Source organism: Tamandua tetradactyla, chromosome 6, assembly GCF_023851605.1.
Source record: "Tamandua tetradactyla isolate mTamTet1 chromosome 6, mTamTet1.pri, whole genome shotgun sequence".
In the NCBI taxonomy this organism is placed as follows: Eukaryota; Metazoa; Chordata; class Mammalia; order Pilosa; family Myrmecophagidae; genus Tamandua; species Tamandua tetradactyla.
Window position 1 is genome coordinate 89,471,010 of NC_135332.1, and position 27,761 is coordinate 89,498,770.

Consider the following 27,761-nt stretch of genomic DNA (forward strand, 5'->3'; position numbering starts at 1 on the left):
TTTGGCTAAAAATTCCTCTGCCTCTGCCTAGTGATAATCATTATGTTGAATTTAAAAGTCATTAAGATGTATATCACTATATACTGTAACTTTGCCTATCTTTGGAACTTTTTATTTAACTGAGGTGTTGCCAGTAGCTGTAATTTGTTTATTTAGCTGTCATAGTATTTCCTCTGCAAGTACACTATACATTATGTATCTATTCTTCTGTTGATGGATATTTGCCTCATTTCTAACCTGTGAAAATAGATAACAAGATTGCTATAAACATTCTTGTTCATGTATTATAGTGTTCATAAGCACCTGTTTCTGAATAGCATCTCTTACTGAGTACTGAATTTACTGAGTTCAAGTTCAGTATGTGATGACAAATTGTTTTCCAAAGTGGCACCACCAATTTATCCTCCTAACAAGCAGCTTCTCCCAGGATTCATTTTTAACCAATTGGATGTGTGCAGATACACTAAAGATAGCATTAACTTGGGATTCCCCAATGACTCATGAAGTTAAAAGTTTTTTAATGAACTTAACCATTTACATTTACTCAATTATTTTGCCCATGTTTCTACTGGATTGTCGATCTTACTCTCATCTAATTGATGGGCTTCTTTAAATGTTCTGATATGAGATTTTACTTGGACATGGACGGTTGGGGAAAGGGATAAGAAATCAGAAGATCTGTAAAAGTACCAGAGAGCAACTGTCATTGGCATGGCGAGTGGTGCAGGAGAAGTGGGGGAGGGGCATTCTAAAAATGGGGTGCATGTGGCAGGGTTCCACTGTGATGAGCCAGGGAAGAAGGCTGCTGATTGGGTGAGGGAGGAGTTAAAAGATGCCAAGTTGCTAAGGCAGCCACCAAACAGGGAAAGGCTGCAAGGAAGGCAGTGCCTCTGCCTCTTCCTCCTACTGCTCACAGATCAGGAAAGGTTGAAGGTGAGAGTTACAGTCAATGAGATTTCAGGGTTAGGGACAGAGTGAGTGTCAGAGTCATTGTCAAAATCAAGATCAGTGTCAACAAGGTGGTGAAAATCAAGGTTAGGGTCACAGTAAGGGTCATGTTAGGAAATTTTTGATGCTGCAGCCCCCTTTTGCAACTTAATTGTTTTGGCCTAATTCATCCTTCTCCTGCTCTTCAATGCAGGCTTGGGAGCATGCTGTTGCTGTCACTTTTGACAGTAGAACATCCATTCACTGAACGCATATGCTTTTTTTAGCATCCCTGTTTAATACAATATGCATTGCAACAATAAAAAGGGGTAGTTCCTGGACAAACGCAAATGCAAAGAAAACAGTCTTCAATAACAGGAGTAAAAAGTAAAAAGTCAACAACCAGTGTACTGATTTGAAAATGTTGTGTACCCCAGAAAAGTCATGTTAGTTATCCTGTTTGAACATTGCTGGATGGGAACATTTTTATTAAGTTGTTTCCATGAGACCTTTTGATTAGGTGGTTTCTATGGAGATATGTCTCCAGCCATTTAAGGTGGGGTTGCTTATTGGAGTCCTTTAAGAGGGAACCATTTTAGAAAAAGCTTCAGAGCCAACAGGGGACCCAGATGTTTAGAGATGAAGAAAGCAAATACCCTGAGGGAAGGTGCTTTAAATGAGCGCCAAAGACACCAGCAGATTCCAGCCCTGTCCCTTCCTAGCTGACAGAGGTGTTCCGGACCCATCAGCCTTTCTTGAACCAAGGTACATTTCACTGGATGCCTTAGGTATTGGGATACCTTGGAAATTTTTATAGCCTTAGAACTGTAAACTTGCAGCTTAATAAATTTCCTTTTAAAATCCATTCCATTCCTGGTATATTGCATTCCTGCAATTTTAGCAAACTAAAACAAATTTTGGTACTGGAGAAGAGGGGCACTGCTATAGTATGCAAATACCAAACATGTTGGAACGGTTTTTAAATAGGTAAGGGGAAGATTCTGAAAGAGTTGTGAGGAGCTGATAGAGAAAGCCTAGAATGCTATGAAGAGACTGTTGGTAGAAATGTAAAGTCTAAAGATACTTCCAATAGGCCTTAGACAGAGACAATGCACATGTTATTGCAAATTGGAAGGAAGTTGATCCTTGTTTTAGAATGGCAGAGAATCTGGCAAAATTGACTACTAGTCAATTTTGAACGGAAGGCAGATTTTAAAAGCCACAAACTGGTATCCTTAGCTGAAGAGATTTCCAAATTAAATGTGGAAAGTACAGCCTGGTTTCTCCTTGCAGTTTATAGTGAAATGCAACAGAAAAAAGATAAGTTGACAACTGAACTCTTGGGTAGAAGAAACCAGAAATTTATTGTCTGAAAAAATCTGGGCTTCCAGAAAGACTCCAGAAAATAGTGCCCCATGTGAGGATTTAACCAAACATGGAACCAGTCAGCCCTTTCAGAAAAGGCCAGGATTGGAGATGTTGTTATCCAGGAAGGATTTGTGGAAAGCCCTACTGTCTGATGGCTATGGGCCTCGTGTATTACATAGAAAACCAACAAGAAGTGTTGTAGGATCTGTATAAATGCAACCACTGCCAGTCTAGACTAAAAGGGACAGAAAAGGGACAAATTGAAGGAAAAATAACTTCAAAGACAGAAGCTAAGGTCTGTAGTCAAGAAATTCTGGACCAGGAGAGTAGACCCACCCATAGACTTGGAGAGGAGGTTTGCCCTGAAGGCAGAGGGCAGGCCTTCTGTCCCTATATTCTGGAAGAGTTTTGGTGCCCCAGGCCATGGAGAAGGTGGGATGGAGCGCATTCCTTGGGGTTTGGGGAGCACCTTGCTGCCACCATATTGTTCTGAAGGGGTTAAGCATGTGCCCCAGAGATGGCAGATAGACCAGGTATTGCCCTGATGCTTGGAAAGGGTGGAGCCGAGAAAAAGTTGAGCTCCCTAATGTCTTTCAAGGTTGTACTTCTCACCCCAGCATTTAGAGAGAGTCAGGATGTTGCATAGGCCCTTGGAAAGGGTGGGACTGTCACTTTCTAAAGCCCAGAAGATGAATTACTTTGAAATCTAATGGCATTTGCCCTGAAGGTTTTCAGAACTATTTGGGTCTGGTGACCCCTGTGTTTCTTCCAAAATCTTCCTATAGAAATGGAAACATGTATCCTATACATCTGTTCCAGTTTGCTAGCTGCCAGAATGCAATTACCAGAAACAGAATGGCTTTTAAAAATGGGAATTTAATAAGTTGCTAGTTTACAGTTCTAAGGCCAAGAAAATGTCCCAATTAAAACAAGTCTATAGAAATGTCCAATCAAAGGCATCCATCCAGGGAAAGATACCTTGGTTCAAGAAGGCCGATGAAGCAGGGTTTCTCTCTCAAGTGAGAAGACATATGGCGAATACAGTCAGGGCTTCTCTCTCAGCTGGAAGGGCACATGACGAACACAGCATAATCTACTAGCTTTCTCTCCTGGTTTCTGGTTTCATGAAGCTACCAGGGAGGCATTTTCCTTCTTCATCTCCAAAGGTTGCTGGCTTGTGGACTCTCTGCTTCATGATGCTGCAGCATTCTCTGCTCTCTCTGAATCTCCCATTCTCCAAAATGTTTCCTCCTTTATAGGACTTCAGAAACTAATCAAGATCCACCCAAATGGGTGGAGACATGCCTCTACCTAACCCAGTTTAACAAGATGGGTTTATTGTCTGAAAAATCAGGGCTTCCAGAAAGAAAGACTCCAGAAAATAGCGCCCCATGTGAGGATTTAACCAAACATGGAACCAGTCAGCCCTTTCAGAAAAGGCCAGGATTGGAGATGTAGTTATCCAGGAAGGATTTGTGGAAAGCCCTACTGTCTGATGGCTATGGGCCTTGTGTACTACATAGAAAACCAACAAGAAGTGTTGTAGGATCTGTATAAATGCAACCACTGCCAATCTAGACTAAATTAAATCACATCTCCAGGAAGATGATCTAATTACAGTTTCAAACATACAGTACTGAATAGGGATTAGAAGAAACAGCTGCCTTTACATAATGGGATTAGGATTAAAACATGGCTTTTCTTGATTAAATCACATCTCCAGGAAGATGATCTAATTACATTAGATCAGCTGCCTTTACATAATAGGATTAGGATTAAAATATGGCTTTTCTAGGGGACATACATTCTTTCAAACCAGCACACCATCCTTTGTATATTGGCAGCAGATAACTTGCTCTGGGTTTCACAGGTCCAGAGCCAGAGGGTAATTTTGCCATAGGACTGACCATGTCTGTAGCTGACTTTGATGAAATTTGGTACTGTTTTTGACTTTGTATTGTATTTGTATTGTTACTGAAATGGTTTAAGGATTTGTGATATTGTGATGAAATGAATGTAGTTTGCATTTTGAAAGAACATGTCTTTTGGAGGTCCAGAGGTTTGAAATTGTTGTGTACCCCAGAAAACCCATGTTCTTTAATCATGTTTCAATACTGCTTGGTGGGATCTTTTTGATTAAATTGTTTCCATGGAGATGTGACCCATCCAATCATGGGGTGGGACCTTTTTATTAGGTGGTTTCCATGGAGATGTGTCTCTACTCATTCAAGGTGGGTTTGCTTACTGGAGACCTTTAAGAGGGAACCATTTTAAAAAAGCTTCAGAGACAACAGGAGACCCAGATGTTTGGAGATATAGAAAGAAAATTCCCCCAGGGAAGTTGTTTGAAATGAGAAGCCAAAGACCCCAGTGGATGCCAGCCACATGCCTTTCCAGCTGACAGAGGTATTCTAGACCCATCAACCTTTTGTAAGCCAAGATATCTTTCCCTGGATGCCTTAGTTTAGACATTTTTATAGCTTTAGAAGTGTAAACTTGTGACTTAAAAAATTCCTTTTTTAAAGTCATTCTATTTCTGGTATATTGCATTCTGGCTACTTTAGCAAACTAAAACAAGCAGTGTACTTTCATGATTCCTCACAGGGGAAGAAAAAATTATGTTTCTGTGTTCATGAACTATTTTTACAAAAAGCTATTTTGGGAAGTTAAAATTTGACCTTACAGTGCTCAAGAGCTTTCATTCTGTAAAATAAGAATCAGATATTGCTTTTAGAGGCTGAAGGAATGTTGGAAAGGGTTCATACTCGATAATCTTTCCATTGAGAAATTTAAATTGACAAGACAGAGGAGGAAATCCTGGCAAGACCTCCTATGTATGGAAATAAACAAAGACCACTCAAATTAAAACAAGCAAAGGCTATTAATTCAAAGCTTTCTATATCAAGGGAGTCAACCACCATTGCTGGCTTTTAGAAGAGAATCAAAGGAAGGCAGAGGGGTAGGAAAGCGTTGCAGTGAAGAAAAGGAAAGACTTTAGGTATGCCTTGATTGACAGCATGGGAAGGCTGGAAACAGATTAAAAGAAGTGAGGCATCCTATGTGATTGGTGGAGAGCACATTTGGTTTTCTCTGGTTGATCCTTAGTTGGAAACAAAGATAAAAATTAGGAAATCTCTGTTATTGATCAAGTCCTGGCTATTTTGGTTCAACTGTTACAGGGATCGTAGTTGATTCTCCTGGACAGGCTGCTATAGATAGTGGCCAGATTCCTGGGATGATTGCTGCAGGTAGTGGGCCAGAGTTTCCTGGTCTGGTTATTTTTAGTAATGGGTCAGAGTTTCCTAGATATTGTCCATTTGTATGTTCAGTCCTTCATGTGTGTCAGATACAGCACAGGGTGATGGGATCGCAAAGTTTAGTCTAGTGTTAATGAAACAGTCCTTCAAATTTCTGCTTGTTCATTAGATCAGCATTTCGTTTGAACAGCCAATGACCAGACTGGAAGAAAGACAACTGATTTTTCATTGCTATTATCTTGTTTTCTCGACTTCTCATTTTTTTCCTTTTTGTCACAAAAAATCAGAGCAACAAGAAAAGCAAAAGTCAAGAAATTAGGAAACTGAACTGTACAATCTAAAAGGGTGAATTTTCATAGAGATAAAAAGTACATTAAAGGTTACCAGGGCTGCCTGCAAGGGAGAAAGGGGAAGTGTTTCTTTGGGGGAAAAATAGGATTCAGACATCTATCTAGTCAACCAAAATAATAAGAATCACCTTGAGATTTTATATGGTCATAAATCAGTAATCATTAACCATAAAATGCTACTGATACAATTTTTGTATCTAATGAGGAAATCCCCACCCCATCCCCCAAATAGTGACCCATCATGAATGGGATGCTGTCAGTGTCCTCAAATCACATCTCATAACTGACTTGGGAATGGGTAAGTAGAGGGGATCAAAGCAAAAACAAAAAAGGGTGAATTCTATGGGATGAGAATTATATCTCAATTTTTAAAAACACTAAAATCTATATTAGGAAAAGTAGCAGAAACAGCCATGATTTTTTTTTAAATGGCACCATTTCTTTTATTTTTTAATAAAAATAAACTTTAATGAGATATGGTTTATATACCAAAAACACATAAATTTAGAGTGTACAGTTTGATGCCAATTGTATATATCTAAGAATTCGCCAGTGCAACTGAAGACCTTCTGCAGTTGATCCCTACCTCTGCCTCCAAGCACAGGCAACCATTCATTTGCTCTTTGCTACTGAATATTAGTTCGCATTTTATAGAATTTTTAATAAATGGAGTCATATGCTGTGTACTCTTTGGTGTCTGGCTACTTTCACTAGGCATAATGATTTTCAGATTGATTCATGTTGCTGCATGTATCAGTAGTTGCTTTTTATTGATGAGTAGAACTCTTTCAAATGGGCATACCACAACTTGTTTGACCATTTTCCTATTGTCTTACTTTGCCTAGGTTGCTACCACAAATACCACAATCTGGTTTTGGCTTAGTCAACAGGATATTTTCTCCTACATTTTCATCTAGGAGATTTTTAGTTTTAGCATTTACATTTAAGTCTGTCATCTATTTTAAGATAAATTCTGCATCTGGTCTGAGGTAAGGAAAATGGTTTTTTTTTCAAGAAAATATCCAGTTTTTTCACCACCTTAGTTTAAAAGACTTTCTTTTCCCCATTAAATTATCTGCACTTTTCATGAAAATTATTTAAACAAATATTTATGGTTCTACATCTGAACTTTTTTTTTTTTTTCCAGATATAAACCCTTACATTTATCGTCAATTGATTTTTTCTTAGAGATTTTTTTTTATTAATTAAAAAAAGAATTAACAAAACAATTAGAAATCATTCCAATCTACATGTACAATCAGTAATTCTTAATAACATCACATAGTTGCATATTCATCATTTCTTAGTACATTTGCATCGATTTAGAAAAAGAAATAAAAAGACAACAGAATAAGAATTAAAACAATAATAGAAAGAAAAAAAAACAAAAACAAAAAACCTATACCTCACATGCAGCTTCATTCAGTGTTTTAACATAATTGCATTACAATTGGGTAGTATTGTGCTGTCCATTTCTGAGTTTTTATATCCAGTCCCGTTGTACAGTCTGTATCCCTTCATCTCCAATTATCCCTTCTCTCTTTTTTTTTTTTTTAATTAACGGAAAAAAAGAAATTAACCCAACATTTAGAGATCATACCATTCTACACATGCAATCATTAATTCTTAACATCATCACATAGATGCATGATCATCATTTCTTAGTACATTTGCATTGGTTTAGAAGAACTAGCAACATAACCGAAAAAGATATAGAATGTTAATATAGAGAAAAAAATAAAAGTAATAATAGTAAAATCAAAACAAAACAAAACAAAAACCTATACCTCAGATGCAGCTTCATTCAGTGTTTTAACATGATTACTTTACAATTAGGTATTATTGTGCTGTCCATTTTTGAGTTTTTGTATCTAGTCCTGTTGCACAGTCTGTATCCCTTCAGCTTCAATTACCCATTGTCTTACCCTGTTTCTAACTCCTGCTGAACTCTGTTACCAATGACATATTTCAAGTTTATTCTCGAATGTCCGTTCACATCAGTGGGACCATACAGTATTTGTCCTTTAGTTTTTGGCTGGATTCACTCAGCATAATATTCTCTAGGTCCATCCATGTTATTACATGGTTCATAAGTTTATCTTGTCTTAAAGCTGCATAATATTCCATCGTATGTATATACCACAGTTTGTTTAGCCACTCTTCTGTTGATGGAGATTTTGGCTGTTTCCATCTCTTTGCAATTGTAAATAATGCTGCTATAAACATTGGTGTGCAAATGTCCGTTTGTGTCTTTGCCCTTAAGTCCTTTGAGTAGATACCTAGCAATGGTATTGCTGGGTCGTATGGCAATTCTATATTCAGCTTTTTGAGGAACCGCCAAACTGCCTTCCACAGTGGTTGCACCCTTTGACATTCCCACCAACAGTGGATAAGTGTGCCTCTTTCTCCGCATCCTCTCCAGCACTTGTCATTTTCTGTTTTGTTGATAATGGCCATTCTGGTGGGTGTGAGATGATATCTCATTGTGGTTTTGATTTGCATTTCTCTAATGGCCAGGGACATTGAGCATCTCTTCATGTGCCTCTTGGCCATCCGTATTTCCTCTTCTAAGAGGTGTCTGTTCAAGTCTTTTTCCCATTTTGTAATTGGGTTGGCTGTCTTTTTGTTGTTGAGATGAACAATCTCTTTATAAATTCTGGATACTAGACCTTTATCTGATATATCAGTTCCAAATATTGTCTCCCATTGTGAAGGCTGTCTTTCTACTTTCTTGATGAAGTTCTTTGATGCACAAAAGTGTTTAATTTTGAGGAGTTCCCATTTATTTATTTCCTTCTTCAGTGTTCTTGCTTTAGGTTTAAGGTCCATAAAACCGCCTCCAGTTGTAAGATCCATAAGATATCTCCCAACATTTTCCTCTAACTGTTTTATGGTCTTAGACCTAATGTTTAGATCTTTGATCCATTTTGAGTTAACTTTTGTATAGGGTGTGAGAGATGGGTATTCTTTCATTCTTTTGCATATGGATATCCAGTTCTCTAGGCACCATTTATTGAAGAGACTGCTCTGTCCCAGGTGAGTTGGCTTGACTGCCTTATCAAAGATCAAATGTCCATAGATGAGAGGGTCTATATCTGAGCACTCTATTCGATTCCATTGGTCGATATATCTATCTTTATGCCAATACCATGCTGTTTTGACCACTGTGGCTTCATAATATGCCTTAAAGTCAGGCAGCGCGAGACCTCCAGCTTCGTTTTTTTTCCTCAAGATGTTTTTAGCAATTCGGGGCACCCTGCCCTTCCAGATAAATTTGCTTATTGGTTTTTATATTTCTGAAAAATAAGTTGTTGGGATTTTGATTGGTATTGCATTGAATCTGTAAATCAATTTAGGTAGGATTGACATCTTAACTATATTTAGTCTTCCAATCCATGAACACGGTATGCCCTTCCATCTGTTTAGGTCTTCTGTGATTTCTTTTAGCAGTTTTTTGTAGTTTTCTTTATATAGGTTTTTTGTCTCTTTAGTTAAATTTATTCCTAGGTATTTTATTCTTTTAGTTGCAATTGTAAATGGGATTCGTTTCTTGATTTCCCCCTCCGCTTGTTCATTACTAGTGTATAGAAATGCTACAGATTTTTGAATGTTGATCTTGTAACCTGCTACTTTGCTGTACTCATTTATTAGCTCTAGTAGTTTTGTTGTGGATTTTTCCGGGTTTTCGACGTATAGTATCATATCGTCTGCAAACAGTGATAGTTTTACTTCTTCCTTTCCAATTTTGATGCCTTGTATTTCTTTTTCTTGTCTAATTGCTCTGGCTAGAACCTCCAACACAATGTTGAATAATAGTGGTGATAGTGGACATCCTTGTCTTGTTCCTGATCTTAGGGGGAAAGTTTTCAATTTTTCCCCATTGAGGATGATATTAGCTGTGGGTTTTTCATATATTCCCTCTATCATTTTAAGGAAGTTCCCTTGTATTCCTATCTTTTGAAGTGTTTTCAACAGGAAAGGATGTTGAATCTTGTCGAATGCCTTCTCTGCATCAATTGAGATGATCATGTGATTTTTCTGCTTTGATTTGTTGATATGGTGTATTACATTAATTGATTTTCTTATGTTGAACCATCCTTGCATACCTGGGATGAATCCTACTTGGTCATGATGTATAATTCTTTTAATGTGCTGTTGGATACGATTTGCTAGAATTTTATTGAGGATTTTTGCATCTGTATTCATTAGAGAGATTGGTCTGTAGTTTTCTTTTTTTGTAATATCTTTGCCTGGTTTTGGTATGAGGGTGATGTTGGCTTCATAGAATGAATTAGGTAGTTTTCCCTCCACTTCGATTTTTTTGAAGAGTTTGAAGAGAATTGGTACTAATTCTTTCTGGAACGTTTGGTAGAATTCACATGTGAAGCCATCTGGTCCTGGACTTTTCTTTTTAGGAAGCTTTTGAATGACTAATTCAATTTCTTTACTTGTGATTGGTTTGTTGAGGTCATCTATGTCTTCTTGAGTCAAAGTTGGTTGTTCATGTCTTTCCAGGAACCCGTCCATTTCCTCTAAATTGTTGTATTTATTAGCGTAAAGTTGTTCATAGTATCCTGTTATTACCTCCTTTATTTCTGTGAGGTCAGTAGTTATGTCTCCTCTTCCATTTCTGATCTTATTTATTTGCATCCTCTCTCTTCTTCTTTTTTTCAATCTTGCTAAGGGCCCATCGATCTTATTGATTTTCTCATAGAACCAACTTCTGGCCTTATTGATTTTCTCTATTGTTTTCATTTATTTGTGCTCTAATCTTTGTTATTTCTTTCCTTTTGCTTGCTTTGGGGTTAGCTTGCTGTTCTTTCTCCAGTTCTTCCAAATGGATAGTTAATTCCTGAATTTTTGCCTTTTCTTCTTTTCTGATATAGGCATTTAGAGCAATAAATTTCCCTCTTAGCACTGCCTTTGCTGCGTCCCATAAGTTTTGATATGTTGTGTTTTCATTTTCATTCACCTCGAGGTATTTGCTAATTTCTCTTGCAATTTCTTCTTTGACCCAGTCGTTGTTTAGGAGTGTGTTGTTGAGCCTCCACGTATTTGTGAATTTTCTGGCACTCTGCCTATTATTGATTTCCAACATCATTCCTTTATGGTCTGAGAAAGTGTTGTGTAAGATTTCAATCTTTTTAAATTTGTTAAGACTTGCTTTGTGACCCAGCATATGGTCTATCTTTGAGAATGATCCATGAGCACTTGAGAAAAAGGTGTATCCTGCTGTTGTGGGATGTAATGTCCTATAAATGTCTATTAAGTCTAGTTCATTTATAGTAATATTCAGATTCTCTATTTCTTTGTTGATCCTCTGTCTAGATGTTCTGTCCCTTGATGAGAGTGGTGAGTTGAAGTCTCCAACTATTATGGTATATGAGTCTATTTCCCTTTTCAGTGTTTGCAGTATATTCCTCACGTATTTTGGGGCATTCTGATTCGGTGCGTAAATATTTATGATTGTTATGTCTTCTTGTTTAATTGTTCCTTTTATTAGTATATAGTGTCCTTCTTTGTCTCTTTTAACTGTTTTACATTTGAAGTCTAATTTGTTGGATATTAGTATAGCCACTCCTGCTCTTTTCTGGTTGTTATTTGCATGAAATATCTTTTCCCAACCTTTCACTTTCAACCTATGTTTATCTTTGGGTCTAAGATGTGTTTCCTGTAGACAGCATATAGAAGGATCCTGTTTTTTAATCCATTCTGCCAATCTATGTCTTTTGATTGGGGAATTCAGTCCATTGACATTTAGTGTTATTACTGTTTGGATAATATTTTCCTCTAACATTTTGCCTTTTGTATTATATATATCATATCTGATTTTCCTTCTTTCTACACTCTTTTCCATATCTCTCTCTTCTGTCTTTTTGTATCTGACTCTAGTGCTCCCTTTAGTATTTCTTGCAGAGCTGGTCTCTTGGTCACAAATTCTTTCAGTGACTTTTTGTCTGAGAATGTTTTAATTTCTCCCTCATTTTTGAAGGATAATTTTGCTGGATATAGGAGTCTTGGTTGGCAGTTTTTCTCTTTTAGTATTTTAAATATATCATCCCACTGTCTTCTAGCTTCCATGGTTTCTGCTGAGAAATCTACACAAAATCTTATTGGGTTTCCCTTGTATGTAATGGATTGTTTTTCTCTTGCTGCTTTCAAGATCTTCTCTTTCTCTTTGACCTCTGACATTCTAACTAGTAAGTGTCTTGGAGAACGCCTATTTGGGTCTAATCTCTTTGGGGTGCGCTGCACTTCTTGGATCTGTAATTTTAGGTCTTTCATAAGAGTTGGGAAATTTTCAGTGATAATTTCTTCCATTAGTTTTTCTCCTCCTTTTCCCTTCTCTTCTCCTTCTGGGACACCCACAACACGTATATTTGTGCGGTTCATATTGTCCTTGAGTTCCCTGATACCCTGTTCAAATTTTTCCATTCTTTTCCCTATAGTTTCTGTTTCTTTTTGGAATTCAGATGTTCCATCCTCCAAATCACTAATTCTATCTTCTGTCTCTTTAAATCTATCATTGTAGCTATCCATTATTTTTTCTATGTTTGCTACTTTATCCTTCACTTCCATAAGTTCTGCGATTTGTTTTTTCAGTTTTTCTATTTCTTCTTTATGTTCAGCCCATGTCCTCTTCATGTCCTCCCTCAATTTATCGATTTCATTTTTGAAGAGGTTTTCCATTTCTGTTCGTATATTCAGCATTAGTTGTCTCAGCTCTTGTGTCTCATTTGAGCTATTGGTTTGTTCCTTTGACTGAGCCATATTCTCAATCTTTTGAGCGTGGACAGTTATCTTCTGCTGCTGGCGTCTGGGCATTTATTCAGATTTCTCTTGGTGTTGGACCCAGCAAGGTTGTAATATTTTTCTGTGAAATCTCTGGGTTCTGTTTTTCTTATCCTGCCCAGTAGGTGGCGCTCGTGGCACCCGTTTGTCTGCGGGTCCCACCAGTAAAAGGTGCTGTGGGACCTTAAACTTTGGAAAACTCTCGCCGTCCTGGGGGTTCGCTAGCCGAAGCGGCTTGAGCTGGCCCGGGGTCTGAACGCAGGGAGGGTTGCTGGTTGCCGCAGCCAGGGAAAGAGCCCGTCCGAATTTCCTAGTCGGCCCTGGGCAACAAGCGTGGCGGGAGGGTGCCAGCGGCAGCGGCCCGCCCGGAGAGAGTGCACGTTCCCCGGGAGTCACGGGGTCACCGTTCTCCGCGGCCTGGGGGTTTCCGATCCAACTCTCTCAGTTGGTCCGGGGGCTGCGCGTGGTGTGGGCGCCAGTCGCCTTGGTTTCAGGGGACCACCTCTCCAATTCTCCCAGCCGGCCCGGGAAGGGGGAAGGGAGTAACTCCGGCCGCTTGCCACCCCGCCCGGTAAGGCCCGCGCGCCTCGGCGATCTCACCCGAGCTGCTTCTCTCAGCCAGCCAGCCGTTCCAGGATGGGGTACGCTGTCTTTTTTATCTCTGTTGTGGCTTTGGGCGCTTTCTGTATCGTTTCTACTCCCCTAGTAGGTGTCCTGGAGAAGAAACTAAGATCCGCGCGTCTTACTAAGCCGCCATCTTCCAGGAAGTCCCTCTACATCTGAACTTTTTATTGTATACCATGTTTATTTTTTCATCAATATAATATCTTGATTATGATAGCTTTATAGTAATTCTAGAACTCAGGTAGTGTATGGTTTTCTGATTTTTAGTTCAGTCTATCTAGGTTATTTGTGTTTCAATAGAAATTGTAGAATCAATTTGTGAATTTCTACAAAAAATTCTGCTGGACTCAATTTATATATTAACAACATTGAATTATCCTATGGATATGTATACACATATCTTTATTCATTTCTTTACTTATTTATTTCTATATTCATTTATATGATGATGTTATAGGAAAATACAATATTATTCTTTCATTGAAACCTAAATTTACTAGTTGCTTTGTAGATTAGTTAGAATATTCTGTGTCATTATACCAGCTGCCAATAGAGACAGTTTTATTTCCTAGTGTTTTTGCCTTCCTTTTTCTTGTTTTATTGCAATGTATAGAACTTCTTGTAGTGTTCTATAAAGGTGGTTAAAGTGGGCATTCTTGTTCTTTTGGTCTTTTGTTATTAAGAATTGTGTGAGCTGTAGCTTTCTAAAGATGACTTTTATTAGGTTGAAGAAATTCTCTCCCTAGTTTGCAGAATGATATTATCATGACTGGCTATTGAATGGCACTATTTCTTGATTAAACTTGCTTTAAACCTATTGTGAGTTAACCTTTAGAAACTCTTATTGTAGTAATAAATATATAGCTCAACTCTTTCTATTTTAACCACTTTCAAGTATACAGTTCTGTAGTATGGGTGATACCAATAATATTGTTCTACAATCACCAATATCCATTACCCCAACTTTTTCATTACCTCAAACAGAAACCCTTCAACTATTGTAGAATACATGTAGCATTTCCTACTTGGCATAGGATTGACTTCACCCCTGCCTTCCAACTCAACTCTCATCCCTTCAGATCCCTGCCCCCCCCATCCAAGTCATCCCTCCCCTTAAATCCTTGCACACCAATCTTTAGCTGCTATAACCTTGAACCCTGCCTACCTCCAGTCCACCTTGTTTTAAGAAAAGATCACAAACCAAGATGTTTTCTTAAAACTTGCACACAAGTTTCTGGCACTCAGCCACATTTGTCCCCCAGCTCTATTAATCTGAAGAGTGGTTGTCATAAGTGTAGGCATACAAGAGTGAACTTCTTGCCATCACACTGTCTAATGAGAGGTAGCTGCAGCACTCCATAAGTTCCCCTAAAAAATACTTAAGAACTTACCCTGGAGTTTAGTGCCTCTTTTTTTGAAGTCTTTTTTTGCAGTAGTTTTATTGAGATATTCACATATTATACAATTCATCCAAACTGTGCTACCAATGGTTCACAGTGTTATCACATGGTTGTGCATTACTCACCACACTCAATTTGGAAAGATTTTCATTACAAAACAAAACAAAAAACATCCCATACCCTTTATCACCTCCTTTGTTTAGCCTTAGTATTGGTGTGATATATTTGTTACAATTGATGAAAGAATATTAAAGTATTACTGTTCTCTATAGTTTATAGTTTGCAGTAGGTACATTTTTCCCCATATACCACTATATTATTAACTGCTTGTAAAGTGACATACATCTATTCTAGTTCATGAAAGAACATTTTTATATTTGTACTATTAATCAGAGTCATCATCCACCATAGGATTCACTGTGCTATACAGTCTTCTGCTTTATCCTATAACTTTCCATCTAGTGACATACCCTACATTTTAAATCTCCCCTTTCAACCACAATTACCCATGTAATTTAGTGCTGCTAATCACACTCATCACATTGTGCTACCATCATCTTTATCCACTTCCTAACATTTAAATTCAATCTGGTTAAAAATTTTGTACACATTAGGTATCCTTTCATCATTCTCTACCTATATTCTAGTTCCTGGTAATCTATATTCTAGATTATACATTTATGGGTTCACTAATTATAGTTTTTTCATATTAGTGAGTGTTTAGTTTGAAAGCTGCTGGAATGCAATATGCCTGAAATGGAATGGCTTTTAAAAAGAAATCTATTAAGTTGCAAATTTACAGTTCTAAGGCTGTGAAAATGTCCAATTTAAGGCATTGAGCGAAAGATACCTTGGTGCAAGAAGGCCGATCATGTTCAGGGTTTCTCTCTCAGGTGAAAGGCACATGAAGAGATCTGCTAGCTTTCTCTTCACTGGCTTCCCAGGGGGCTCTGTCTGTTCTGTTGGCTTAGTCAGTTCTGGTGGCTCTTGTGACTTTAAAGCATTTTCCAAAATGGTTCCCTCTTAAAGGACTCCAGTAAGCAACCCCACCTTGAATGAGTGCAGACACGTCACCATGGAAACCATCTAATGAAAAATTACCACCCAAGTTTGTTCATATGAAACTTAACCCCACAAAGGATAGGTCAAGTCTACTTAAAATTTAGGCCTAAGAGTCACCCCCAAGAGAGCCTCTTTTGTTGCTCAAATGTGGCCCCTCTCTCTAGCCAACACAACAAGCAATCTCACCACCTCCCCCTGTCTACGTGGGACATGACTCCCAGGGGTGTGGACCTTCCTGGCAATGTGGGACAGAAATCCTAGAATGAGCTGAGATCCAGCATCAAGGGATTGAGAAAACCTTCTCCACCAAAAGGGGGAAGAGTGAAATGAGACAAAGTGTCAATGGCTGAGAGATTCCAAACAGAGTCGAGAGGTTATCCTGGAGGTTATTCTTGGGCATTGAGTAGATATCACCTTGTTATTCAAGATGTAAGGGAGAGGCTGGAGGGAACTGCCTGAAAATGTAGTTGTGTGCCAGTAGCCATGTTTCTTAAAGATGACTGAATAATGGTATAGTTTTCACAGTGTGACTGTGTGATTGTGAAAACTTTGTGTCTGATGCTCCTTTTATCTACCTTGTCAACAGAAGAGTAGAATATATGGAATAAAAATAAATAATAGGGGGAACAAATGTTAAAATAAATTTAGTTTTAAATGCTAGTGATCAGTGAAAGCAAGGGGTAAGGGGTATGTAGGTATAATCTTTTTTTTTCTTTTTTCATTTTATTTCTTTTTCTATTGTCTTTTTATTTCTTTTTCTGAATGGATGCAAATGTTCTAAGAAATGATGAATATGCAACTAAGTGATGATGTGAATTACTGATTATATATGTTAATTTTTATTTCATTTGTTAATTTTTTAAATTAATAAATAAATTAAAAAAAAAATAAAAACAAAGTGTTAAAAAAAATTACCACCCAAATTGGGTAGGTCATATCTCTGTGGAAACAATAAAAAAGATTCCACTCAGCAATAGTGAATAAGGTTTAAAGGACATGGCTTTTCTGGGGGTACATAATAGCTTCAAATCAGCATGGTTAAGTTAATAAAATAGTTGTTCTTTTGCATCTGAATTGTTTCACTCAACATAATGTCCTCAAGGTTTATCCATGCTGTCACATGCTTCAGGACTTCATTCCTTCTGAGTCCATTGTATGCATATACCCCCTTTCCCTTATCCATTCATCAGGTGATGGACAATTGAGTTGTTTCCATCTTTTAGTATTTGTGATAGAGCTACTAAGAACATCAGTGTGCAAATGTCTGTCATGTCTCTATTTTCAGTTCTTCTGAGTGTATACCTAATGTGCTGATTTGAGTTTGTGGACCTCAGAAAAGCCATGTCCTTTAATCCTCATTCAGTATTGCTGGGTGGGAGTTTCTAAATTATTCATGGAGATGTGACCCACCCAATTGTGGGTGGTAACTTTTGATCAGATGATTTCATGGAGGTGTATCTCCACCCATTCAAGGAAGGGTTGCTTACTGGAGCTCTTTAAGAGGGAACCATTTTAGAAAGAGCTACAGAGCCCACACAGTCAGAGACCTTTGGAGATGAAGAAGGAAAATGCCCCTGGGGGAGCTTCATGGAACAAGAAGCTGGGAGAGAAAGCGAGCAGATGCCAACATGCTCGCCATGCACCTTTCCAGTAGAGAAAGAAATCCTGAACTTCATTAGCCTTTCTTGAGTGAAGGTAACTCTTACTGATGCCTTATTTTGGACATTTTTGTAGACTTGCTTTAATTTGGACATTTCCATGGCTTTAGAACTGTAAACATACAGTGTAATAAATTCTCCTTTTAAAAAGGCCATTCTGTTTCTGGTATATTGCATTCCAGCAGCTAGCAAACTAGAATACCTAATAACAGGATTGCCAGATTATATGGCATTTATATACTTCCTGAGGAACCACCAAACTGCCCTTCAAAGTGGCTGCACCATTCTACATTTTCTCCAGTAGTGAAAAATAAGTGTTCCTACATCCTCTACAATATTTGTACTTTTCTGGGTTTTTAAAAATTATAACAGCCATTCTAATGGGGTGAAATGATACCTCATTGTGGTTTTGATTTGCATTTCCCTGATAGCTAGTGAATCTGAGTAGCTTTTCATGTGCTTTTTAGCCATTCGTATTTCATCTTTGGAAAGATGTCTATTCAAGCTTTTTGTCCATTTTTAAATAGGGTTTTTTTTATTGTTGCATTGTAGAATTTTTTTTACATATTCCTCATATTAACACCTTATCAGGGGAAAAAAAATACATTTAAGCGGTGCTTGGCTCAGTGGCAGATTTCTCGTTTGCATGCTGGAGACCCGGGTTTGATTCCCAGTGGTGCCCATTATAAAACAAACAAGAAAAACAAACAAAAAAAACCTTATTGGATATGTGGTTTGCAGATATTTTCCCCATTGAGTAAACTGCCTTTTCACCTTTTGACAAACCTTTTGATGCAAGAAATTATTCAGTTTTGAGTAAGTCCCATTCATCTGTTTTTTATTTTGTTCCTTGGGCTTTGGGGGTCAAGTCAAAGAAACCTCTGCCTCCGAGGAGATCTTGAAGATGTTTCCCTACATTTTATTCTAGGAGTTTCATGGTCATTTAGGACTTTGATATTTAGAGTTTTTATACATTTTGAGTTAATTTTTGTATAAGGTGTGAGATATGGGTCCTCTTTCATTCTTTTGCATACAGATATCTACATAGATATTTTCTCAGCACTATTTGTTGAAGAAATTGTTCTGTCCCAGTTGAGTGGACTTGACTGCCTTGTTGAAAATCAATTAACCAGAGATATGTTGGTTTGTTTCTGAAGTCTCAATTTGGTTCCATTGATCAACAGGTCTATCTTTATCCCAGTACCATGCTGCTTTGATCAGTGTAGCTTTATAATATGCTTTAAAATTAGGCATTGTGAATCCTCTAATTTGTTTTTCTTCTTTAAGATTTTTTGGCTTTTCAGGGACCCTTACCTTTCCAGATAAATTTGATGATTGGCTTTTCCATTTCTTCAAAGTAGGCCAATAGAATTTGATTGAATTTGTGCTGAATCTATAAATCACATCGGGTAGAATTGAAATTTTAACTATATTGAACTATTGTTCAATCTATGAACAAGGAATGGCTTTCCATTTATTAGGTCTTTGATTTCTTTTAGCAATGTTTTGCAGTTGTCTGAATACTGAGTCCTTTACATGCTTGGGTAATTTTGTCCCTAGATATTTGATTCTTTTAATTGCTATTGGAAATGGAATTTTTTCTTGATTTCCTCCTGAGAGTGCTCATGAGTACTTATTTTTGTATAGAAATCTTATTTTTGCATGATTATCTTGTATCCTGCCACTCTGCTGAACTCTTTTATTAGTTCTAGTAGCTTTGTCATAGATTTTTTTCAGACTTTCTAAGTATAAGATCATGTCACCCACAAATATAGTGAAAATTTTACTTCTTTCTTCCTATATGGATGCCTTTTATTTCTTTATCTTGCCTAATTGCTCTAGTTAGGAATTTTAGTGTGATGCTGAGTAAGACTTGTGATAGTGGGTATCCTTGTTGTGTTCCCAATGTTAAAAAGAAAGCTTTCAGTCTTTCCACCATTGAGTACAATGTTAGGTGTGGGATTTTCATATATGCCCTTTGTTATGTTGAGGATGTTTCTTTCTATTCCCGTCTTTCAAAGTGTTTTTATTAAGAAAGAATGCTGGATTTTGAAACATGCTTTTTCTCATCAAGTGATATGATCATGGGGTTTTCCCCCTTTGATTTGTTAATGTGGTATATTCTGTTAATTGATTTTCTTGTGTTGAATCACTCTCGCATACCTGGAATAAAACCCTTTTGATTATGGTGTATGATTTTTTTAACGTGCTACTGGACTTCATTTGCAAGTATTTTGCTGAGGAGTTTTGCATCTATATTTGAGAGCTAGGTCTGTGTTTTAGTTTGCAAAAGCTGCCGGAATGCGATATACCAGAAATAGAATGGCTTTTAAAAGAAAGAAGTTAATAAGTTGCAAGTTTACAGTTCTAAGGCCATGAAAATATCCAAATTAAGGCAATGCTATCAGAGTGTCCAAATTAAGGCATCCAGGGAAAGATACCTTGGTTCAAGAAGGCCGATAATGTTCAGGGTTTGTCTCTCAATTGGAAAGGCACATGGTGACATCTGCTGGCTTTCTTTCCAGGATTCTCCAAATGGGTTCCCAGGGGGACGTTTTCTTTCTTCATCTCCAATGGCTACTGGCAGTGTGGCCTATGTTGGCTCTAAAGCTTTGTCCAAAATGGTTCCCTCTTAAAGGACTCCAGTGAGCAACCCCACTTTGAATGGGTGCAGACACATCTCCATGGAAATCATCTAATCAAAAGTTACTACCCACAGTTGGGTGGGTCATATCTCCATGGAAACAATAAAAAAGACTCCACTCAGCAATACTGAATGAGGATTAAAGGACATGGCCTTTCTGGGGTACATAATAGCTTCAAACCAGCACAGTCTGTAATTCTCTTTTCTTGTAGTATCTTTATCCAGCTTTGATATTAAGATGATATTAGCCTGAAGCCTCAAAAGCAAGAAGGGTGGCCTGAGGACGCCAATGCCTTGGGGCTCTGGCCAGCTGGGCTTTGCCCTAACACTATGAGCCATGGCAGCAGTAGCAGAGGCCCATATCCTGTCACTTCCCCAACTACTTCGAAATCTGCAGGCTGAAACCAAGATGGAGTGGAGGCCAGGATCTATTGGCAGTATATAGATACAGGCTTCTAAAGCAAGGAATGCTGTCAGTCCTTTCATTTCAAGTGCCACCCAAATCTCTGCTCTGGGTTTCTGCTGTAGACCTTCCAGGCCCTTCCCCAAGGATATATACATGCCTTACTATCTGTTACATATTAGTTGCAAGGGACCTGGCTGCCTTGAGCTCACTTCCAGGAGTATGTAAAACACTATGTGGAAGACCCGGGTTTGATTCCTGGCCCATGCATCCTACCCCGCACATCCTCCCCAAAAAACACACACACACTATATGGATAATATTTTGCTAACCTCTGCAGATTCAAATCTTTTACAGAAAGCCATAGAGAGGGTCTAGAAGCATCTCCAGAAAAGAGGATGGGTGAATCAACCACCAGAAAATACAGGGCCCAAGAAATACTGTCAAGTTCCTGGGGATGATACGGTTGGCTAAGACTTCTGTTTTACCATCTACTCTGATAAATAAAATCCTAGCTTATCCCTATTAACATGGTTAAGAGATACACACTTTTATTGGGCTATTGAGGGATAGTCACTCTTCATTTGGCACAATGCCTTCCCCTCTGCATAGGCTAATAAAAAAGGGAGCAGAATGGGATTGGAGGCACAAGGAAGAGGAGGCATTTGCCACAGCAAAAATTGTAGTAGCCCAAGCCATATGTCCTGAAACTGATGATTCCACAGAGACCATCTGAGCTAGATGCCTCCATCACAAAGGATGGAATGTGTGGGCACTATGCCTCGGGGATGGAAAGATACAGATCCCCTCAGGATTTGGGGCTCAACTTTAGTTTGACTGCAAACGGAGGCCATCAGCGGGGATATGGCAGTTGAAATAAAATACATTTGTATATCCCTTCAGGGGGTGAGTAGAAGAGCTGTTTCTTCTGCAGTATCCCAGAATGGCACCTTATGTGGTGGCCCACATATCTATAGCAGAGGGGACACTTAACATCTAGTCCCATCTCACTGGAGTTTTTAGCTCTTTGAGGCCTGTAGGATACACTACAGAATCAGAAAATGCCACAGAATTGCCCCCAGAAAAGCCCCAAAGGATAAGGGAAGGAGCAGGGAAACTCCCTGCTTTGTTTTGAAAGCTACCAAAATGCAACATGCCAGAAATGGAACAGCTTTTTTTTTTTGAACAGCTTCTAAAAAGGGAAATTTAATAAGCTATAAGTTTACAGTTCTAAGCCTATAAAAATGTCCAAACTAAAGCATCCAGGGAAAGATACTTTAATTCAATGAAGGTCGATGGGTCAGGAACACTCTTTCAATTGGGTAGTCATGTGGCTGGCATCTGCTGGTCTCTTGCTCTTGTGCTCTACTGCTTTCAGCTTCTGTTACTGTGAGGCTTCCTCACTTTGCTTCTCCAAGACTGGCTTTCATCTCTTCGCTTCCCTTGGCTCTCTCCAGATTCTGGCTTGCTTAACATCTCATGGCGATGTCTGCTGGGCCCCAAGCATCTCCAAACATCTGTGTCTCTGTTCTCCAAGAGTTGGCATCTGTGTGAACTCTGCTCTTGTCAGTTCTGCTCTGATGTTTCTGTCAGCTCTGTCATTTCTAATTCTCTTCAAAATGTCTCCAGTAAGGTAATCAAGACCCACCTGGAATGGGTGGAGCCACATCTCCACCTAATCAAAAGGCCACACCCAAATTGGGCATGCCACATCTCTAATCAGAAAGTTCCCATACGACAATATTGAATCAGGATTAAAAGAAACAGCTGCCTCCACAAGATTGACTCAGGAATAAAATATGGTTTTTCTGGGGTACATAATATTTTAAAACTAGCACATACCCCTTCCCTACACCCCATACGCACAGAATCCTTGGAATATGGATGGCTCCTGCTCAGGCCAAACCCTGTCTTGGACAGCAGTGACCATACACCAGTAATGGGCACCTTATGGGACACAATAATCCATGGGCTGAGTTAAGAGTTGTCTGGTTGGCTCTTATGAACGAACCATAGATGGTCACAATTTGTATTAATTCATGAAGTTCCTAAGAAACTTTAATGAAGCACCCATTAAGTGAGGAAAGTCAGCCTTTGATAGGCTCCAAGCTGTACTGTCTTTGCACAAGCCATGTGAGTATAGAAACAGATGGAGGAAGAGACTAAATGCTACCTGAGATAGAATAAAACTACAAACTCCTCTCCTTATCACCCCAGGTACCAACTTGGGTTGGACAATGCCTGAGGGATAGATGGAGAACCTCTTGCCAACAAAGCAGGAGGCCCCCACCACCCTAGAGCCAACCCCAACATTACTGGAAGAGTCAGAACCCAGACAGACATGGTAGCAATGGGCAGGCGAGTGTCCAATCCCAAAGGGCACTGTTAAAACTGTTGAACTAAAAGTGGTGGCTTCTTCCATGTTGGGACAGAATGTATGGTATACTCAGCAAAACAGCCTAATCTGTGCTCCTGTTGCACTACAGGTCATTGCTAGAGGAGGAAACATTTGTCTCATATTAATAAAAGGGCAAAACAACCTAATCTGTGCTTCTGTAAAGTTCTTATCTTTTTGCTGCTGGTTTATGCTGTCTTTTATAACTAAATGCTTATGCCAAGACTTAGAGCATCATAGAAAATATGTTTTTAACCTAGGACCACCAGAGGATGGGCACATATAGCCAATCCAAATGTTGGGTTTGCAGCCTCATGCCTTTGAACATCTAAGGAGGTGCCCACTATTGAGTCAATCCTCTTTGAGGTCATGACTAAAAGGCTATCCAATGCTGAATCAGAGAACAACAGATGGAAATGTTAAACTTGAACAACATCATCATCACACGTGATACCGTTAATTCATTGGGGGTAGAGCTAAACACTTTAGGGTACAACCTAACCTTTTCCAGCAAAGCCTTGGAAAGAGAAGCCATGGCACGTAATGGTCATTGGGGGTCCTGTGCCCAAATATAAGATGGGTTTATTTGGCTAATTCCTACCACAGAGTATACTGGAGTGAACTTCTTGTTGTTTCACTGTTCAAGGTGAGGTAGCTGCAGCTCTCTATAAATAAGTTCCCCTAATAATTACTATTCCCTGTCTCTATGAAATTTGCATCTTCTAGACATTTCATATAAGTGAAATCTCAAAAATTTTGTCTTTTTGTGTATGGTTTATTTCATGCCATATGATGTATTCAAGTTTCATTCATGTTGTAATATGCATCAGAAATTCTTTTCTTTTTATGGCTGAATAATATTCCATTGTGTGTAATACCACATTTTGTTTATCTACTCATCTGTCGATGGACACTTGAGTTGCTTCTGACCACTTTTGACTACTATGAATAACGCTGCTATAAAACTGAAGTCAGGTGAGTCCATGACTTCACTTCCTTTGGGTATATTCCAAGAAGTAGGTTGCAAGGTTATATGGTAATTTTATGCTTAGCTTTCTGAGGAATCAGAAGCTTATTTCCACAGTGGCTGCAGCATTTTATAATGCCAACAGCTATGTATAAGAGTTACTACTTCTCCACAATCCTCACCAACATTTATTTTCTGTAATAATCATCCTGGTGGGTCTGAAGTGGTATCTCATTGTGGTTTTGATTTGCATTATCCTGATGACCAATGATGCTGAGGATCTTTTCATATGCTTATTGGTCATTCGTATACCTTATTAGGAAAAATGTCTATTCAAGTCCTTTGCCCACCTTAAAAATTTGGGCTGTCTATTTGTTTTTCAGTTGAGGAAGTTCTTTATATATTATGGATCCTAAACCTATAACTGAGTGATATATGCTTAGAAATTATTTTCTCCCTTTCTGTAGATTGTCTTTGTACTTCCTTGATAATATTTTTGATATACAAAAGTTTTTAATTTTGATATTCAATTTATCTGTTTTGGTTACTGTGGCTTTTGGACAGAACTAAGTAAAACTACCTCTATTGGAGATGATATGTTCCTATTTTTAGAAAACCTTAAGGAATCCACAAAAACCTACTAGAACAAATTTTTTTTTAAATTGCAGGATACAAAGTCAACATGTAAAAATCAGTGGTATTTCTATACACTAGCAATGAACAATCTGAAAAATTCAAATTAAGAAAATAATACCATTTTCAATAGTATTGAAAAGAATTAAATACTTAGTAGTAAATTTAATCAATGACATGTAAGACTTGTACTTTGAAAACTACAAAGTTTGCTGAAAGAAATGAAAGAAGATCTAAATAAATGGAAAGAAATCCTATATGGATTAGATGATTTCATATTCTTAAGATATCAATTCTCCACCAAAATATCTCGATTCAATCAATCCCTATCCCAGTGGCCATTTCTGGGGGTATGGAAAAACTGGTCCTAAATTACTTAAGGATTTTCAAGGGACCTAAAAACGCCAAAACATTCTTGAAAAAGAAAAACAAAGTTAGAGGGCTCACACTTCCGAATTTCAAAACTTACCACAAAACCACAGTAATCAAAACACAAAGGTCATGATATCAGAATAGACCTATTCAATGGTATAGACTTGAGAGTTCAGAAATAAACCCATACACCTGTGATCAACTGATTTTTTAAAAGAATACCATTATCATTCTGTGGGAAAAGAATAGTTTCTTCAATTGCTGGGGCACTAGATATCTACATGTAAACAAATTAAGTCTTACCTTTACTTCATACCATCTACAACAATTAACTTCAACTGGATTAAAGATATAAATATAAGAATGAAAACTATAAAATCTTAGAAGAAAACATAGGAATAAATCCTAATGATCTTGGACATGGCAATTGCTACTTAGATATGACGCAAAAAGCATAAGCAATGAAAGAAAAATATATAAATTGGATTTATCAAAATGAAAACTTTGCACATTAAAGGACTCTATCAAGAAAGTAAAAAGATGATCTACGGAATAGTAGAAAATATTTGCAAATCATACATCTGATAAGGGTCTAGTTGGCCAACAAAAAACAAACTGCCAAATTTAAAAATCAGCAAAAGATTTCAATAGGTATTTCTCCAAAGAAGATAAACAAATGGAACCACAATAAGATACCAGTTCATTCCCAAAAGGATAGCTAAAATAAAAGAAACGTTGGAGAAGATGTGGAGAAGTTGGAATCCTCATATATTGCTGGTGGGAATGTAAAATAGTGCAGCTGCTGTGGAAACAGTTTGGTCATTCTTCAAAATGTCAAACATAGAGTTACCATATGACCCAGAAATTCCTTCCTTGTATACACCCAAAGGAACTTAACACAAATGTTCAAATAAAACTTACACAAGAATGATCATAGCAGCATTACTGACAATAGGCAATATGTGTAAACAACCTTAATGTCCATCAACTGATGAATGGCTAAATAGAATGCAGTATATCTATATAATAGATATAATACCAATTATAATGGATATATAATATCCATAATATATAACATAATCTATTGATGGATTCAGCTGTTATAAAGAAAATAAGTTCTGATATATGCTACAAAATTTATGAACCTTGTAAACATCTATTATATGATTCCATTTATATGAAATGTTCAGAATAGGCAAATCCACTGAGGCAAAAATTAGCTTTGCTGTTGAATGGGGCTGGATAGAGTGGGGGAATGGAGAGTGATTGTTAGTAGGTATGAGGTTTTTTAGTGTTGTGGGAGCCCAGGGCCTGGGCATTTCCCTAAGATTCTATGAAACTCTAGCACACAGCAGCCTACACGACCTTGGGGAGTTAGTCAAACTTTAGCTGGCCTCCTTAGGGGGAAAGAATGTGCAGATGGTCAATGAATGCCCTGCATGTTCCCCAGAACCTTGAAACGTTGCTGTTTCTTATCAAGCAAGCCCCTCACTTTACACCTGTTCTCATATTCAAAGGAATGTCTTTGTTTGGGCCCTGCTGATTTTCGTCTAATTGAGGAGTGCTACTTTCACACTTGGGACAGACACCTTTGGAGCAGTTTGATTTCTCCTACACCTAAGTTCCCTTAATAAAGTTCACGTCTCAATCTGTGCCTGATGTTTTCAGAAATATGGTAGGTGGGGTCTTGCAGACTGATCTGAAAACCTCTAAGTGATTCTGATGCAAGTTCAACTTTGAAAACTACTAGACTGGATGCAATTGCAGCAGGGGTGGGGATGTAATCAGATTTTGACTAGGACATCCACGAATAAGGGTTAAAAGAGAAGTCCTTGCCTGCCTTTGCTTTAATCATGAACTGTAATAACATAATAATAACATTCATGTGTGCAGGCACTATGTTAATAGGTTAGAGCAGGGCCAGATACATAGTAAGTGTTACAAAAGTGTTAGCTATTATTATTATCATGATTAATCACAGGTAATCTTCCCAATAATCATATGAAATACTATTAATATTACCTATGGGATAACTTTATTGCAGAGAGGTTACCTAACCTGCCTGTGATGGTTTGAAGCTGTATGTACCCCAGAAAAGATCATGTTCTTTTAATCCATTCCTGTGGGTGAAGACGTATTGTAGGTGGGACTTTTTGACAAGGTTATTTCAAGTGAGATGTGACCCACCTCGTTCAAGGTGGGTCTTAATCCTTTTACTGGAATCCAAGAGGACAAAGCACATAGAAAAGTTTAAAGAAGCATGCAGAAAAAAAGCCCCAGAGAAACTGAGAGATGAAGCCACTGAAGCCAGAAGCTGAAGCAATGAAACCCGGGAGAAAAGAACCAGCAGATATTCCCATGTGCGTTCCCGTGTAACAAAGGAGTCCTGGCCAGCAGTCTTTCTTCAGGGAGAAGATATCATCCTATTGATGCCTTAATTTGGACATTTTCATGGACTTAGAACTATAAACCTGTGAGCTAATAAGTCCCCACTGTTAAAAGCCAGTTCACTTCTGTTATATTGCATTTCATCATCTTTAGTAAACCAAAACACTGCCCAGTACCACAAACTGAATAAATGGTGAGTTTGGTACACTCTGGAACATTGTGCATCTTTTTTGTTTTCTTTTTTAAATCTTGGAATCTTGTTTTTGAATAGGAATACATGTTGTTCAAAAATCAAAACTATATGAAAAGTTGAGATGGAGAAGTCTTGTTTCCCTCATCCCAATCATCTTGCTGCTTCTTTCCCTATAAATAACCCCCTTTTTTCCCCATTCATCTAATTTTTTTCATGCAAATATATGTAAATATAAATATATAGTCTCTCCTGTCTTTCTTCCATAAAAGCACATTATGAGCCCTATTCTGCCCATCACTTTTTTTCATTTAACAGACTCTGAAGATCC

At 38.0% G+C, this 27,761-nt stretch overlaps 1 protein-coding gene and 1 long non-coding RNA gene across 2 annotated transcripts in view; one reads left to right on the plus strand and one right to left on the minus strand.

Annotated features, from left to right (window-relative positions):
• The window catches only part of LOC143688604 (uncharacterized), a 130,689-nt gene that overhangs the window by 100,100 nt on the left and 2,828 nt on the right, over positions 1-27,761 (minus strand). The gene's annotated exons all lie outside the window — the stretch shown is intronic.
• Positions 1-27,761, plus strand: part of SPIDR (scaffold protein involved in DNA repair) — a 757,458-nt gene that overhangs the window by 903 nt on the left and 728,794 nt on the right. The gene's annotated exons all lie outside the window — the stretch shown is intronic.